Source organism: Hibiscus syriacus, unplaced genomic scaffold (assembly GCF_006381635.1).
Source record: "Hibiscus syriacus cultivar Baekdansim isolate YM2019G1 unplaced genomic scaffold, ASM638163v2 tig00000695_pilon, whole genome shotgun sequence".
Lineage (NCBI taxonomy): Eukaryota > Viridiplantae > Streptophyta > Magnoliopsida > Malvales > Malvaceae > Hibiscus > Hibiscus syriacus.
Genome location: NW_024061810.1, coordinates 41,216 through 57,203, shown reverse-complemented (window position 1 = coordinate 57,203; position 15,988 = coordinate 41,216). Strand labels below are relative to the sequence as shown.

At 38.6% G+C, this 15,988-nt stretch overlaps 1 pseudogene; it reads left to right on the top strand.

Moving 5' to 3' along the window:
- Positions 1-1,387: 1,387 nt before the first annotated feature.
- On the top strand, positions 1,388-3,522 carry LOC120209950 (annotated as a pseudogene).
- Positions 3,523-15,988: the final 12,466 nt, after the last annotated feature.

Sequence of the window (15,988 nt, the reverse complement as noted above, 5' to 3'; positions counted from 1 at the left end):
CTAAAATTGTTATGATCCTATACAAATATAGTTAATGGACAAGATTATTACAAAATACTTATTATATGATTGTAAATTATGAGTTAAATAATGTTGTATATTGTTAGAAACATATGTTGTACAAGTGACAGATTGTTGGATTAAAATCCATAATTGTGGCCACATAAGTATAACGTACAATGTTATCATAAAGTATGCCACAAAATTAATTAACTAATTAAGTTACTTGTACTATAGGCACTAAAGTGTCTCGAATTAAAATGAAGATATCGTAAGTTATATTTATAATTTGACGAGGGACATAATTATAAATACTTAAAATATTGACCTAATATTCAGTCTATATAAAGAGGTAGTGGTTCCTAAGAAATATATTAACTTGTATTACTCTTATTCTCGAAAGTTTTTACGGCAAGAGAAAACTATCTTCTTGGAAGATCATAATCAAAGAAATGCTCAAGGATTTTGACCTATAAATTAATTCAGGTACACTTCCACATCTAATATTTTATTCTTAATGATTTGGTATATTGATCTTAAATTTTGATTTCATATTTATTATGATTTAGTTCAATCATATTCTTGAAGAATAATTGTATACGAAACATGAGTTTTGGTAGGTTAACATTTACTAAGATATTAACGAATAGGCTTAATGCTCAAATAAGTGCTCAAACTATACCTTTTGTGCCAAATAAGTGCCTACATTGTTTTTAGCCCATTCGGGTGTCTAACGTTACAAACATTAGAACTGTAGGTGTCCGAATTGTAACGACTGTTAAATAAAAACCATTATCCATTCATTTTCTCACACGTGACCTTGATTATAAATATTTTTCATTTTTCTATAAAATGTGAATATATTAAAATTAAAATAAATAAAACATTAATATTAATGTTTTAATCCTAATATTTTAATCTAAAAGTAAAAACCTTAAAATTTACCCCGACCCTCGTTCCCCATTCTCTACAACTCTCCCCCTCCCCCATTCAATTATGCCATTGTAAGCATGAAGATAATTCATGGTGTTCTTGTGAAATTCATCTCTACACATACAACTTTCTCTGCAACCTAATCTCTCTGTCTTTTTCTTTATTTTAAATACACTAAAGATCCCATACCAATTCTCAATTGAATAAAAGAGACAATTTCTCCTTTGAAGTTTGAATCCTCTTTAAATCCTATTTTTCTAGGCCTTTGACCCTTCTTCAATGGCGTTTAATGGATAGTTTGGTCCCATAGTTGATATAAAGTGCTATATTTTTTCTTTAATTTTTCTTTTTTTGTGAATACCTTCCCAGAAGTATACCGAAGCTGGTGGTGGCGATTATGGTGGGGGTGGGCTTTTGTAAGTAATGGGCGGTGGGGGAGAAAGGTGATGAACTGATGGTGGAGGAGGTGAAGGTGATGGGGGCGGCTTGTAATAAATTGGGGAATGTGGTGATCGTGGAGAGTACTCTACACATGGTGGTGGTGGTGGAGGTAGTTCTATACATGGAGGAGGTGAGGGTGGTGGTGGAGAGTGAATTAGAGCATATAGGGAATAAACTGGAGGTGGTAGTTGGTGAATTGGGCGGTGGAGGTTTTTTACTTTTAGGTTAAATTATTAGGATTAAAAATATTAATATTAATGTTTTATTTATTTTAATTTTAATATATTCAAATTTTATAGAAAAATGAAAAAAATATAATCAGGGGCACGTGTAAGAAAATGAATGGATAACAGTTTTTATTTAATGACCTTTACGTCCCGAGCACCTAAAGTGCTAACGTTTGTAATGTTAGGCACCTTGAGGATCAAAAAAATGTAGGAACTTATTTAGAAAAAAAGTAGGAACTTATTTAGCAAAAAATGTATAGTTTAGGCACGTATTTGGGCATTAAGCCTAATGAATAGTTAATTAACAGAATCAACATAGATTATTTTTATGGGGACGGTTTGGTTATTTCTTTCAAGATTGATTTTTTTTTCTTTCTAAAAGAAAGTATTTTATATGAATTTCTTTAGTTTATTTTAAGATTTATGGTGATACGTTGTATTATTGGCATAAAAAAGGGTTTGAGAGAGCAAATTTTCCAACAATATGTTAATGAAAACTAAAATTCAATATGTTTGGTTCATGCATGACAAAACCGCCTAAGATCAAGCATTCACATATGCTTTTAGGTTAGATGCATTTTGTGCTTCCTATGAACACATATCTGATAGATAATCCATTGAACCATAAGCACCAAGCTCTTTCACATGGAAACAATCAAAGAATCTGTGGTATACATTTGTATGGTGATAAAAGCCTTAACTGAGTCTGGCTGATATTTTTCTTGCATTTAGGAAAAACAACTAAACTATGTTTTTCACTTTTCCTACTAATAAAATATGTTTTTTATTGCATAGTAGATGACTTTGGTTAAACAAATACTAACAACTAACAAAGAGACTTTAAATATATATTACATAAATTTATAAATTTGGATATCACATTTTAATTATTTTTTTATATTAAAACTGTAGTTTCTTGTCATCCACGCTTCTCCTCCCCAAAGCTAGTATTTAGTAGCTTCTGTTCCTCTCCACCCTTCCATATCCAACAGTAGAAGCTTCCATAACTAAATTGTGTGAAATGGAAAACACATCACAGATTGAGTTGCCTCCAAGATTTAGATTCCACCCAACAGATGAAGAGTTGATAACTCATTATCTTTCTCGGAAAGTTATTAAAATGGAATTCAACGCAGTAGCCATTGCTGAAGCCGATTTAAACAAGTTCGAGCCTTGGGATTTGCCTCGTAAGTAATCCATCCTCAGTTTTATTAACTAACTTTACAATTTTTCCAGAATTTAATCTGACCTTTTTAATGAAGGGAAAGCAAAAATGGGTGAAAAGGAATGGTATTTTTTCTGCATGAGAGACAGGAAATACCCCACTGGTTTGAGAACAAACAGGGCAACTGGAGCTGGTTACTGGAAAGCCACCGGCAAAGATAAAGAGATTTTGGAGGCTAAGACAGTTGTTGGGATGAAGAAAACTTTGGTTTTTTACAAAGGAAGAGCTCCCAATGGAAATTAAAACTGATTGGGTGATGCATGAGTATCGTTTACAAGGGAAATGTTCAGCGTATAACGAGTGGGTTATTTGTAGAGTATTTAAAAAGAAGTTGAATATTTCTGGGTTTAAGATGTCGATTTTGCATGAACACGATTTGCCACCATTGGTGGATTCTTCACCACATGACAGTGTAACCGTAACCGCCGTTGAGACATCTCAGCCGACCTGTTCCTTCGATCACATGGAAGATCACTGATGGCTTCAACACTTGTCTTTCATGGAACGCTGCGGTATCAAACTTTGCTGATTCGGTCCAAATCATTAACATTGGAAATCAGTTGCAGTTCTCGGATTCAAGATCATTCTATGTTGAAGATGCTGCGATTCTCGAAGCATGATTCAAAGGAAGAGTTTCCCCAGGATTCTTCATCTTCTGCTGAAGCTCTTGAACTTGGTTGCCTCTGGAATTATTGAACTTGGTTGCCTCTGGAATTATTGAACTTGACGATAGAATGAATATAGGGTAAACTACATATTAGTACATGAACTATCAGTTTAGTTTCTTTTTAGTACCTAGACATTTATTTTTTTCAAAATCAGACCTAATGTTTATTTTTTATTTTGTTTTAGTACGTCATTGTTAAAAGCTTAAAGGGTGAGTTGTACGTGGCACCTTTTTCATGGTTAAATTGCATCATTCATCATTCAGTATCTACTCACTCCTATTTTGATTACTAAAGTTTAAATTGTATTAATTTAATTACTTAACTTTCAAATTACTCCTAATTTAATCACTCTAGCTTTCAAATTTTTTTATTTTGATTATATATTAATAAAATACAAATAAAAAGTGTCATGCCACAAAAATTATTAATAAAATAAATCATAGTGATAGAAATAAGAATAATTTGAAAGTTGAGTAATTAAATTGAATTTTTTTTAAACTTTAGTAACCAAGCTAGGAGTGAAAAGATAGTTGATTGATGAATGATATAATTTACCCATAAAAATAAAGTGTCATAATTAGTTTTTAATGGAATGGTACTAAAATGAAATAAAAAGTAAATATTAAGTATGATTATGAAATAAATGAAAGTTTAGATACTAAAACGAAACAAAAATAATAGTTTAGGAACTATATATAATTAACCCATGAATATATATATATATATATATATATATATATATATATATATATATATATATATATATATATATATATATATATATATATATATATATATATATATATATATATATATATATATATATATATATATATATATATATATATATATATATTCAAGGACTGCTAGTTTTTCTAAAGGATTTCATTGCTATTTTATGGCTTCTTAAGTGCCAATTTTAAACTTTGGTAATGCATAGGCTCCATTTATTTAGTTTTGAATTTCTTGAAAATTTTGTGGTTGCAATGTTTCATGTGTTTGGAAAATATGGGAGGTTTAAATATCAATTTAAGAGAAAAAAAATCAAGAACTAATTTTAGAAAATTAGTCAAATTCATATATCAATTTATATAATAAATCCATTATTAAATTTATGAATTTTATTGATCAAATTATTTTTAATTTAAAATTTTATTAAATATATAAAATTAAAAAAATATTTATAGTCATCGAAATTTTTTAACATGCAACTAAATAAAAAAATATAACGTTAATTATAACCTTAATTAAATAAGTACTTCACCCTAAATATATTTTTTTCAATAATAAATTAAATTATTATCGAGTTATTTCTGCTCGGTTAATTTTTATTATATTAATCTCATCCAAATATATAAATGATTTTTTGAATGATTTAAGGTGATTATAAAGTAATATTTTAGAGACATAAAATTATAAAATAGATGTAAGATTTTTTTCAGAGGTAAAGTTTGAGTGTTTACACTGCTTGAGTTGTCAATTATTTTTTTTTAACCTGAATCAGAATCTAATGATTTGATTTTGACAGGTTAGTGTGGATTCCAAGACACAAAGTGTTATTTTTCTGATGTTGGGGGAAAATCTTGACCAAGACTTAAGGTACATACATTTTTTGGAACATAAATATAAATTAGTGTGTTGCTAATCTGTTTGACATAAACTAATAATATTGAACTTTTAATAAAATTGATAAGTAAACTATTAGGATTAAAGTATTATAAGATTTGTGTTGATGATTCTTTGGACATAAGTGCTCTGTTAATATTGTTGTAATTGGATTCTACTAATGGTAAAATATTAATCTAATAAAACAATGAACATTTTAACTTTGTTCATTAAAAACAATATAATCTTAAAGTAATAATATAGAAAAAGACTAAACTAATAACGTAGGAAATTAATACAGTAGTAGAGTAACAAAGTAGTAAACTAATAAAGTCTTAAGTAATAATATAGTAGAAAACTAAACTGATAAAATAATAAACTTATACAATGTAAAGTAATAAAGTAATGAAGACATTAACTTGAACTAAAAAAATAAGACACTTTAACTTTGTTTCATAACCTAATAGTAAAGTCCATAATAAAACAAATCCTTAACATATTAACCAAATTAAATCATTCTTTAATAACATATTAACATATATTAAATGTTAATATATTAAAACATTCCTCAACCTATTTGTTTTGTATTTATTTCAAACAATGAAGGTTGTCAGTCGATCAAATGCTGGTAGTTGACCTAATGGTAGTAATCATAATACTGCCAGTGAACCTTATACCGGCAGTGGTCCTAATGTTTCTAGTGGACCTAATGTAGTAATTCATTAGATCATTTATGAAGACTTAAATGACACTGATGGAAATAGTAGTGGGTTAGATAATTTATAATTTGATGGGGAGGAGGAGATAGTTACAATTAAAAGTAAGTTCAGAGTAGTCCAAAAAAAAAATATAAGTTAGAATTGTCAATTTAGAAGACTTAGAAGTTGATGTTGAATATGAGGAGAGAGTTTATGTTGAACAGGAGAATAGCATATATGTTTTTGTTGAGGAAAATGAGGAAACTTTAAGGGGTTTAGATACTGGAGAGGAAATTGATTACTTACACTCTTCTGATGTTGGTAGCTATGAGACTGAGTTAGATGGTGATGTGGTTCGTAAGAAGAGTGGTAAGGTGTTTTTTATACTTCAATTGTTGAATCGAGCTTCTAGGTGGGAATGATATTTGAATCTCAACAACAATTTAAGGATGCTCTTTATGCTTATGCGGTAGCTAATAGTTTTGATTTTAGATATGTTTCAAACAAAAAAGAGAAAATTAGAGATGTATGTAAGGAAAATGAATGTCCTTTTGTTATACATTCTTCTTGGGATAAATTTGATGGATGTTACAAGATCAATACATTAGTGACTGAGCACAATTGTTCTATGACTTTTAAGAACACAAGAGCAAATTATAAGTTGGTAGGAAAATATTTTTTTTCTAAGTTTATGATTCTACCTAACTTAAAGATAATAGAAATGCAAAGGCTTGGTAGATAGCTCAAAGTTGACTTACCTATGTACACATGCTTAAAGCTAGGAAATGGGCTTTAGATAATATCTCGAGTAGTATTGTGATTGAATTTGAAAGACTGTTTGATTATGTTTTTGCTCTGAGGAGTAGTGACGCCAGACAGAATAGTGATTATCCTGTAGGCTAGCTCCGACAGACGATTCACAAGAGAAAATTCGCCCAAAAAACCAGAGAAAAAAAGTCTCTAGGGTTTAATAAAATATTATAAAATCAATAACTCCCAAAAGCAGTCCACAAGCCGGACTGTTATAGCAAAAAAATCGTCTTTATTCGAATTTTGCCAAAAATAGCAAAAATCGTATTTATTCGAATTTTTGCCAAAAATAGCAAAATCCCGAAAATCACTCTAAATTGAAATTCGAAATAAAATAAGCAATCTCCCAAAAATCCTGTCTAAATCGGATTTAAATTGACTTCCTAATTAACAATCGAAATATTACCATAAATAGTAAAAAATAACTAAATCTAGTGATTCGGAGGGGAAAACGGCAGAATTTGAGGTTGAAAAAAAGGCCACATGGAGCGTAGGATGACGGTCCGTCTTCAACTGCAATTTCTGGACAACCTCCTCGGACACTACATTCTCACAACTGCCGCTGTCAATGATCATTTTGCAGACTTTATCTGCAACTGTGCAAGTCGTGTGGAAAATATTGGTTCTCAACCAATCGTCCCCTGAATCGCCCTCAATGTGGAGAGCGTGCGCGTCGAAAAGAGCTTTCCGGATTGGGGTCTTATGCGCGATTCTGACACCTGTAGCCAAAGTTATGGCCAAAAGACTGAAACATACTCAAAACGACCCCAATAAGGAACATGTCACAATCAATTCCCGCCTTTGCGCTGATCTGCCAACTCATGGTATCTCAGCGCCATCAACGTGCAATCTGACAGCTCAGCATCATCTGTCTCGGATCCCCCTGCATCAGTCGCCCCGGGTTGGAAAGAACTCGTCCTCGAGTTCAGAGTAGTGTCATCAGGATCCACAAAACAATGACTCAGGTGCTTCACATTAAAGACATCAGAAGTCTTCAAGTGACTGGGAAGTCGCAACCTGTAAGCATTATCATTGATCTTCTGCACGACCTCACAAGGTCCAATCTTCCGATCCTTAAGCTTATTATACTCACCAACAGGAAAACGATCACGAGTTAATACAGCCCAAACAAAATCACCAACATCAAAAAGTACCTGACGACGATGATTGTCAACCCGAGTCTTGTACTTGGTATTGCTCTCATGAATGGTCTGTTTCACCTGCTCATGGATACTCCGAAGATACTTTGCCATCTCATCTGCTTTAGGACTGAAACGTCCTATACGTGGAATAGGGGCTAAGTCCAACACCCCGGATGGGTTCTGACCATAGACAATCTCAAATGGGCTTAAACCTGTGGTTCTGTTTTTTGATCTGTTGTAGGCAAATTCTGCCTGAGGCAATGCCAAATCCCACTGCTTCGGCTTCGTTCCTGCCAAACACCTTAAAAGGTTTCCCAAACTTCGGTTCACCACCTCAGTCTGGCCATCCGTCTGGGGGTGGTAGGCGCTACTGAAATTCAACTGCGTTCCCAGTTTCCCCCACAGGCAGAATTCCAGAAATGACTGATGAACTTAGTATCACGATCTGAAGTGATGGATCGAGGAACACCATGTAAACGCACAACAAAACCAAGAAAAGTCACAGAAGTAGTGAAGAAAGAACACTTCTTTTGATTGACAAACAAGCACTCCGTTTTCAGCATCTCAAAAACAGCACGGAGGTGATCGAAGTGTGAAGTCCATGTCGGACTATAAACGAGGATATCATCGAAGTAAACTACAACAAATTTCCCCATAAAAGGCCGCAAGACCTGATGCATAAATCTCATGAATGTACTGGGCGCATTGGATAACCCAAAAGGCATGACCATCCACTCATATAACCCTTGTGGCGTTTTAAACGCCGTCTTCCACTCATCTCCAGGCCTTATTCTGATTTGGTGGTAACCGCTCTTAAGGTCAATTTTTGAGAAGATCTTAGAACCAGATAGCTGATCCAACATATCATCTAGACGGGGAATTGGAAACCGGTACTTCACTGTAATTCTGTTGATCGCTCGGCTGTCAACACACATACGCCAAGAACCATCTTTCTTTGGCACTAACAGAGCAGGGACTGCACATGGGCTCATACTCTCTCGGATATAGCCCCTCTCCAACAACTCTTCCACCTGTCGCTGCAACTCTTCGGCCTCCTTGGGACTGAGGCGATATGCTGGTCGATTTGGCAAACTTGACCCAGGAACAAGGTCAATTTGATGCTGAATATCCCTCATAGGTGGTAGTCCAGGAGGAAGATCCTCTGGCATCAAGTTAGAGAATTCTGCTAGCAACCGCTGCACCTCTACTGGTAAATCTGTATCCACGTCTACTGCATTGTTCTCGCAAGGTAGCAAGGCATAGACCACGTCGCCATGCTCAATCTCATCTAAAAACCTGGACATAGAAAGCAGATTAGTATTATGGGTTACTTGGGTAGGAGTAAGTCCTTCCCGCCGGGGTGCCAACACAATCTTTTTTCCCTTGATGCTAAGGGAATATGTATTCTTCCGTCCATCATGAATGACACTGCGATCATACTGCCAAGGTCGACCCAACAATATATGACACGCATCCATAGACACAACATCACACCAGGCATTATCAAAATATTTTCTACCAATTGAAAAAGACATCAGGCATCGCCTATCAACTGTTACCTCACTGTCTTTATTTAGCCATGACAACTTGTATGGCTTAGGATGACGGTCCGTCTTCAACTGCAATTTCTGGACAACCTCCTCGGACACTACATTCTCACAACTGCCGCTGTCAATGATCATTTTGCAGACTTTATCTGCAACTGTGCAAGTCGTGTGGAAAATATTGGTTCTCAACCAATCGTCCCCTGAATCGCCCTCAATGTGGAGAGCGTGCGCGTCGAAAAGAGCTTTCCGGATTGGGGTCTTATGCGCGATTCTGACACCTGTAGCCAAAGTTATGGCCAAAAGACTGAAACATACTCAAAACGACCCCAATAAGGAACATGTCACAATCAATTCCCGCCTTTGCGCTGATCTGCCAACTCATGGTATCTCAGCGCCATCAACGTGCAATCTGACAGCTCAGCATCATCTGTCTCGGATCCCCCTGCATCAGTCGCCCCGGGTTGGAAAGAACTCGTCCTCGAGTTCAGAGTAGTGTCATCAGGATCCACAAAACAATGACTCAGGTGCTTCACATTAAAGACATCAGAAGTCTTCAAGTGACTGGGAAGTCGCAACCTGTAAGCATTATCATTGATCTTCTGCACGACCTCACAAGGTCCAATCTTCCGATCCTTAAGCTTATTATACTCACCAACAGGAAAACGATCACGAGTTAATACAGCCCAAACAAAATCACCAACATCAAAAAGTACCTGACGACGATGATTGTCAACCCGAGTCTTGTACTTGGTATTGCTCTCATGAATGGTCTGTTTCACCTGCTCATGGATACTCCGAAGATACTTTGCCATCTCATCTGCTTTAGGACTGAAACGTCCTATACGTGGAATAGGGGCTAAGTCCAACACCCCGGATGGGTTCTGACCATAGACAATCTCAAATGGGCTTAAACCTGTGGTTCTGTTTTTTGATCTGTTGTAGGCAAATTCTGCCTGAGGCAATGCCAAATCCCACTGCTTCGGCTTCGTTCCTGCCAAACACCTTAAAAGGTTTCCCAAACTTCGGTTCACCACCTCAGTCTGGCCATCCGTCTGGGGTGGTAGGCGCTACTGAAATTCAACTGCGTTCCCAGTTTCCCCCACAGGCAGAATTCCAGAAATGACTGATGAACTTAGTATCACGATCTGAAGTGATGGATCGAGGAACACCATGTAAACGCACAACAAAACCAAGAAAAGTCACAGAAGTAGTGAAGAAAGAACACTTCTTTTGATTGACAAACAAGCACTCCGTTTTCAGCATCTCAAAAACAGCACGGAGGTGATCGAAGTGTGAAGTCCATGTCGGACTATAAACGAGGATATCATCGAAGTAAACTACAACAAATTTCCCCATAAAAGGCCGCAAGACCTGATGCATAAATCTCATGAATGTACTGGGCGCATTGGATAACCCAAAAGGCATGACCATCCACTCATATAACCCTTGTGGCGTTTTAAACGCCGTCTTCCACTCATCTCCAGGCCTTATTCTGATTTGGTGGTAACCGCTCTTAAGGTCAATTTTTGAGAAGATCTTAGAACCAGATAGCTGATCCAACATATCATCTAGACGGGGAATTGGAAACCGGTACTTCACTGTAATTCTGTTGATCGCTCGGCTGTCAACACACATACGCCAAGAACCATCTTTCTTTGGCACTAACAGAGCAGGGACTGCACATGGGCTCATACTCTCTCGGATATAGCCCCTCTCCAACAACTCTTCCACCTGTCGCTGCAACTCTTCGGCCTCCTTGGGACTGAGGCGATATGCTGGTCGATTTGGCAAACTTGACCCAGGAACAAGGTCAATTTGATGCTGAATATCCCTCATAGGTGGTAGTCCAGGAGGAAGATCCTCTGGCATCAAGTTAGAGAATTCTGCTAGCAACCGCTGCACCTCTACTGGTAAATCTGTATCCACGTCTACTGCATTGTTCTCGCAAGGTAGCAAGGCATAGACCACGTCGCCATGCTCAATCTCATCTAAAAACCTGGACATAGAAAGCAGATTAGTATTATGGGTTACTTGGGTAGGAGTAAGTCCTTCCCGCCGGGGTGCCAACACAATCTTTTTTCCCTTGATGCTAAGGGAATATGTATTCTTCCGTCCATCATGAATGACACTGCGATCATACTGCCAAGGTCGACCCAACAATATATGACACGCATCCATAGACACAACATCACACCAGGCATTATCAAAATATTTTCTACCAATTGAAAAAGACATCAGGCATCGCCTATCAACTGTTACCTCACTGTCTTTATTTAGCCATGACAACTTGTATGGCTTAGGATGACGGTCCGTCTTCAACTGCAATTTCTGGACAACCTCCTCGGACACTACATTCTCACAACTGCCGCTGTCAATGATCATTTTGCAGACTTTATCTGCAACTGTGCAAGTCGTGTGGAAAATATTGGTTCTCAACCAATCGTCCCCTGAATCGCCCTCAATGTGGAGAGCGTGCGCGTCGAAAAGAGCTTTCCGGATTGGGGTCTTATGCGCGATTCTGACACCTGTAGCCAAAGTTATGGCCAAAAGACTGAAACATACTCAAAACGACCCCAATAAGGAACATGTCACAATCAATTCCCGCCTTTGCGCTGATCTGCCAACTCATGGTATCTCAGCGCCATCAACGTGCAATCTGACAGCTCAGCATCATCTGTCTCGGATCCCCCTGCATCAGTCGCCCCGGGTTGGAAAGAACTCGTCCTCGAGTTCAGAGTAGTGTCATCAGGATCCACAAAACAATGACTCAGGTGCTTCACATTAAAGACATCAGAAGTCTTCAAGTGACTGGGAAGTCGCAACCTGTAAGCATTATCATTGATCTTCTGCACGACCTCACAAGGTCCAATCTTCCGATCCTTAAGCTTATTATACTCACCAACAGGAAAACGATCACGAGTTAATACAGCCCAAACAAAATCACCAACATCAAAAGTACCTGACGACGATGATTGTCAACCCGAGTCTTGTACTTGGTATTGCTCTCATGAATGGTCTGTTTCACCTGCTCATGGATACTCCGAAGATACTTTGCCATCTCATCTGCTTTAGGACTGAAACGTCCTATACGTGGAATAGGGGCTAAGTCCAACACCCCGGATGGGTTCTGACCATAGACAATCTCAAATGGGCTTAAACCTGTGGTTCTGTTTTTTGATCTGTTGTAGGCAAATTCTGCCTGAGGCAATGCCAAATCCCACTGCTTCGGCTTCGTTCCTGCCAAACACCTTAAAAGGTTTCCCAAACTTCGGTTCACCACCTCAGTCTGGCCATCCGTCTGGGGTGGTAGGCGCTACTGAAATTCAACTGCGTTCCCAGTTTCCCCCACAGGCAGAATTCCAGAAATGACTGATGAACTTAGTATCACGATCTGAAGTGATGGATCGAGGAACACCATGTAAACGCACAACAAAACCAAGAAAAGTCACAGAAGTAGTGAAGAAAGAACACTTCTTTTGATTGACAAACAAGCACTCCGTTTTCAGCATCTCAAAAACAGCACGGAGGTGATCGAAGTGTGAAGTCCATGTCGGACTATAAACGAGGATATCATCGAAGTAAACTACAACAAATTTCCCCATAAAAGGCCGCAAGACCTGATGCATAAATCTCATGAATGTACTGGGCGCATTGGATAACCCAAAAGGCATGACCATCCACTCATATAACCCTTGTGGCGTTTTAAACGCCGTCTTCCACTCATCTCCAGGCCTTATTCTGATTTGGTGGTAACCGCTCTTAAGGTCAATTTTTGAGAAGATCTTAGAACCAGATAGCTGATCCAACATATCATCTAGACGGGGAATTGGAAACCGGTACTTCACTGTAATTCTGTTGATCGCTCGGCTGTCAACACACATACGCCAAGAACCATCTTTCTTTGGCACTAACAGAGCAGGGACTGCACATGGGCTCATACTCTCTCGGATATAGCCCCTCTCCAACAACTCTTCCACCTGTCGCTGCAACTCTTCGGCCTCCTTGGGACTGAGGCGATATGCTGGTCGATTTGGCAAACTTGACCCAGGAACAAGGTCAATTTGATGCTGAATATCCCTCATAGGTGGTAGTCCAGGAGGAAGATCCTCTGGCATCAAGTTAGAGAATTCTGCTAGCAACCGCTGCACCTCTACTGGTAAATCTGTATCCACGTCTACTGCATTGTTCTCGCAAGGTAGCAAGGCATAGACCACGTCGCCATGCTCAATCTCATCTAAAAACCTGGACATAGAAAGCAGATTAGTATTATGGGTTACTGGGGTAGGAGTAAGTCCTTCCCGCCGGGGTGCCAACACAATCTTTTTTCCCTTGATGCTAAGGGAATATGTATTCTTCCGTCCATCATGAATGACACTGCGATCATACTGCCAAGGTCGACCCAACAATATATGACACGCATCCATAGACACAACATCACACCAGGCATTATCAAAATATTTTCTACCAATTGAAAAAGACACCAGGCATCGCCTATCAACTGTTACCTCACTGTCTTTATTTAGCCATGACAACTTGTATGGCTTAGGATGACGGTCCGTCTTCAACTGCAATTTCTGGACAACCTCCTCGGACACTACATTCTCACAACTGCCGCTGTCAATGATCATTTTGCAGACTTTATCTGCAACTGTGCAAGTCGTGTGGAAAATATTGGTTCTCAACCAATCGTCCCCTGAATCGCCCTCAATGTGGAGAGCGTGCGCGTCGAAAAGAGCTTTCCGGATTGGGGTCTTATGCGCGATTCTGACACCTGTAGCCAAAGTTATGGCCAAAAGACTGAAACATACTCAAAACGACCCCAATAAGGAACATGTCACAATCAATTCCCGCCTTTGCGCTGATCTGCCAACTCATGGTATCTCAGCGCCATCAACGTGCAATCTGACAGCTCAGCATCATCTGTCTCGGATCCCCCTGCATCAGTCGCCCCGGGTTGGAAAGAACTCGTCCTCGAGTTCAGAGTAGTGTCATCAGGATCCACAAAACAATGACTCAGGTGCTTCACATTAAAGACATCAGAAGTCTTCAAGTGACTGGGAAGTCGCAACCTGTAAGCATTATCATTGATCTTCTGCACGACCTCACAAGGTCCAATCTTCCGATCCTTAAGCTTATTATACTCACCAACAGGAAAACGATCACGAGTTAATACAGCCCAAACAAAATCACCAACATCAAAAAGTACCTGACGACGATGATTGTCAACCCGAGTCTTGTACTTGGTATTGCTCTCATGAATGGTCTGTTTCACCTGCTCATGGATACTCCGAAGATACTTTGCCATCTCATCTGCTTTAGGACTGAAACGTCCTATACGTGGAATAGGGGCTAAGTCCAACACCCCGGATGGGTTCTGACCATAGACAATCTCAAATGGGCTTAAACCTGTGGTTCTGTTTTTTGATCTGTTGTAGGCAAATTCTGCCTGAGGCAATGCCAAATCCCACTGCTTCGGCTTCGTTCCTGCCAAACACCTTAAAAGGTTTCCCAAACTTCGGTTCACCACCTCAGTCTGGCCATCCGTCTGGGGTGGTAGGCGCTACTGAAATTCAACTGCGTTCCCAGTTTCCCCCACAGGCAGAATTCCAGAAATGACTGATGAACTTAGTATCACGATCTGAAGTGATGGATCGAGGAACACCATGTAAACGCACAACAAAACCAAGAAAAGTCACAGAAGTAGTGAAGAAAGAACACTTCTTTTGATTGACAAACAAGCACTCCGTTTTCAGCATCTCAAAAACAGCACGGAGGTGATCGAAGTGTGAAGTCCATGTCGGACTATAAACGAGGATATCATCGAAGTAAACTACAACAAATTTCCCCATAAAAGGCCGCAAGACCTGATGCATAAATCTCATGAATGTACTGGGCGCATTGGATAACCCAAAAGGCATGACCATCCACTCATATAACCCTTGTGGCGTTTTAAACGCCGTCTTCCACTCATCTCCAGGCCTTATTCTGATTTGGTGGTAACCGCTCTTAAGGTCAATTTTTGAGAAGATCTTAGAACCAGATAGCTGATCCAACATATCATCTAGACGGGGAATTGGAAACCGGTACTTCACTGTAATTCTGTTGATCGCTCGGCTGTCAACACACATACGCCAAGAACCATCTTTCTTTGGCACTAACAGAGCAGGGACTGCACATGGGCTCATACTCTCTCGGATATAGCCCCTCTCCAACAACTCTTCCACCTGTCGCTGCAACTCTTCGGCCTCCTTGGGACTGAGGCGATATGCTGGTCGATTTGGCAAACTTGACCCAGGAACAAGGTCAATTTGATGCTGAATATCCCTCATAGGTGGTAGTCCAGGAGGAAGATCCTCTGGCATCAAGTTAGAGAATTCTGCTAGCAACCGCTGCACCTCTACTGGTAAATCTGTATCCACGTCTACTGCATTGTTCTCGCAAGGTAGCAAGGCATAGACCACGTCGCCATGCTCAATCTCATCTAAAAACCTGGACATAGAAAGCAGATTAGTATTATGGGTTACTGGGGTAGGAGTAAGTCCTTCCCGCCGGGGTGCCAACACAATCTTTTTTCCCTTGATGCTAAGGGAATATGTATTCTTCCGTCCATCATGAATGACACTGCGATCATACTGCCAAGGTCGACCCAACAATATATGACACGCATCCATAGACACAACATCACACCAGGC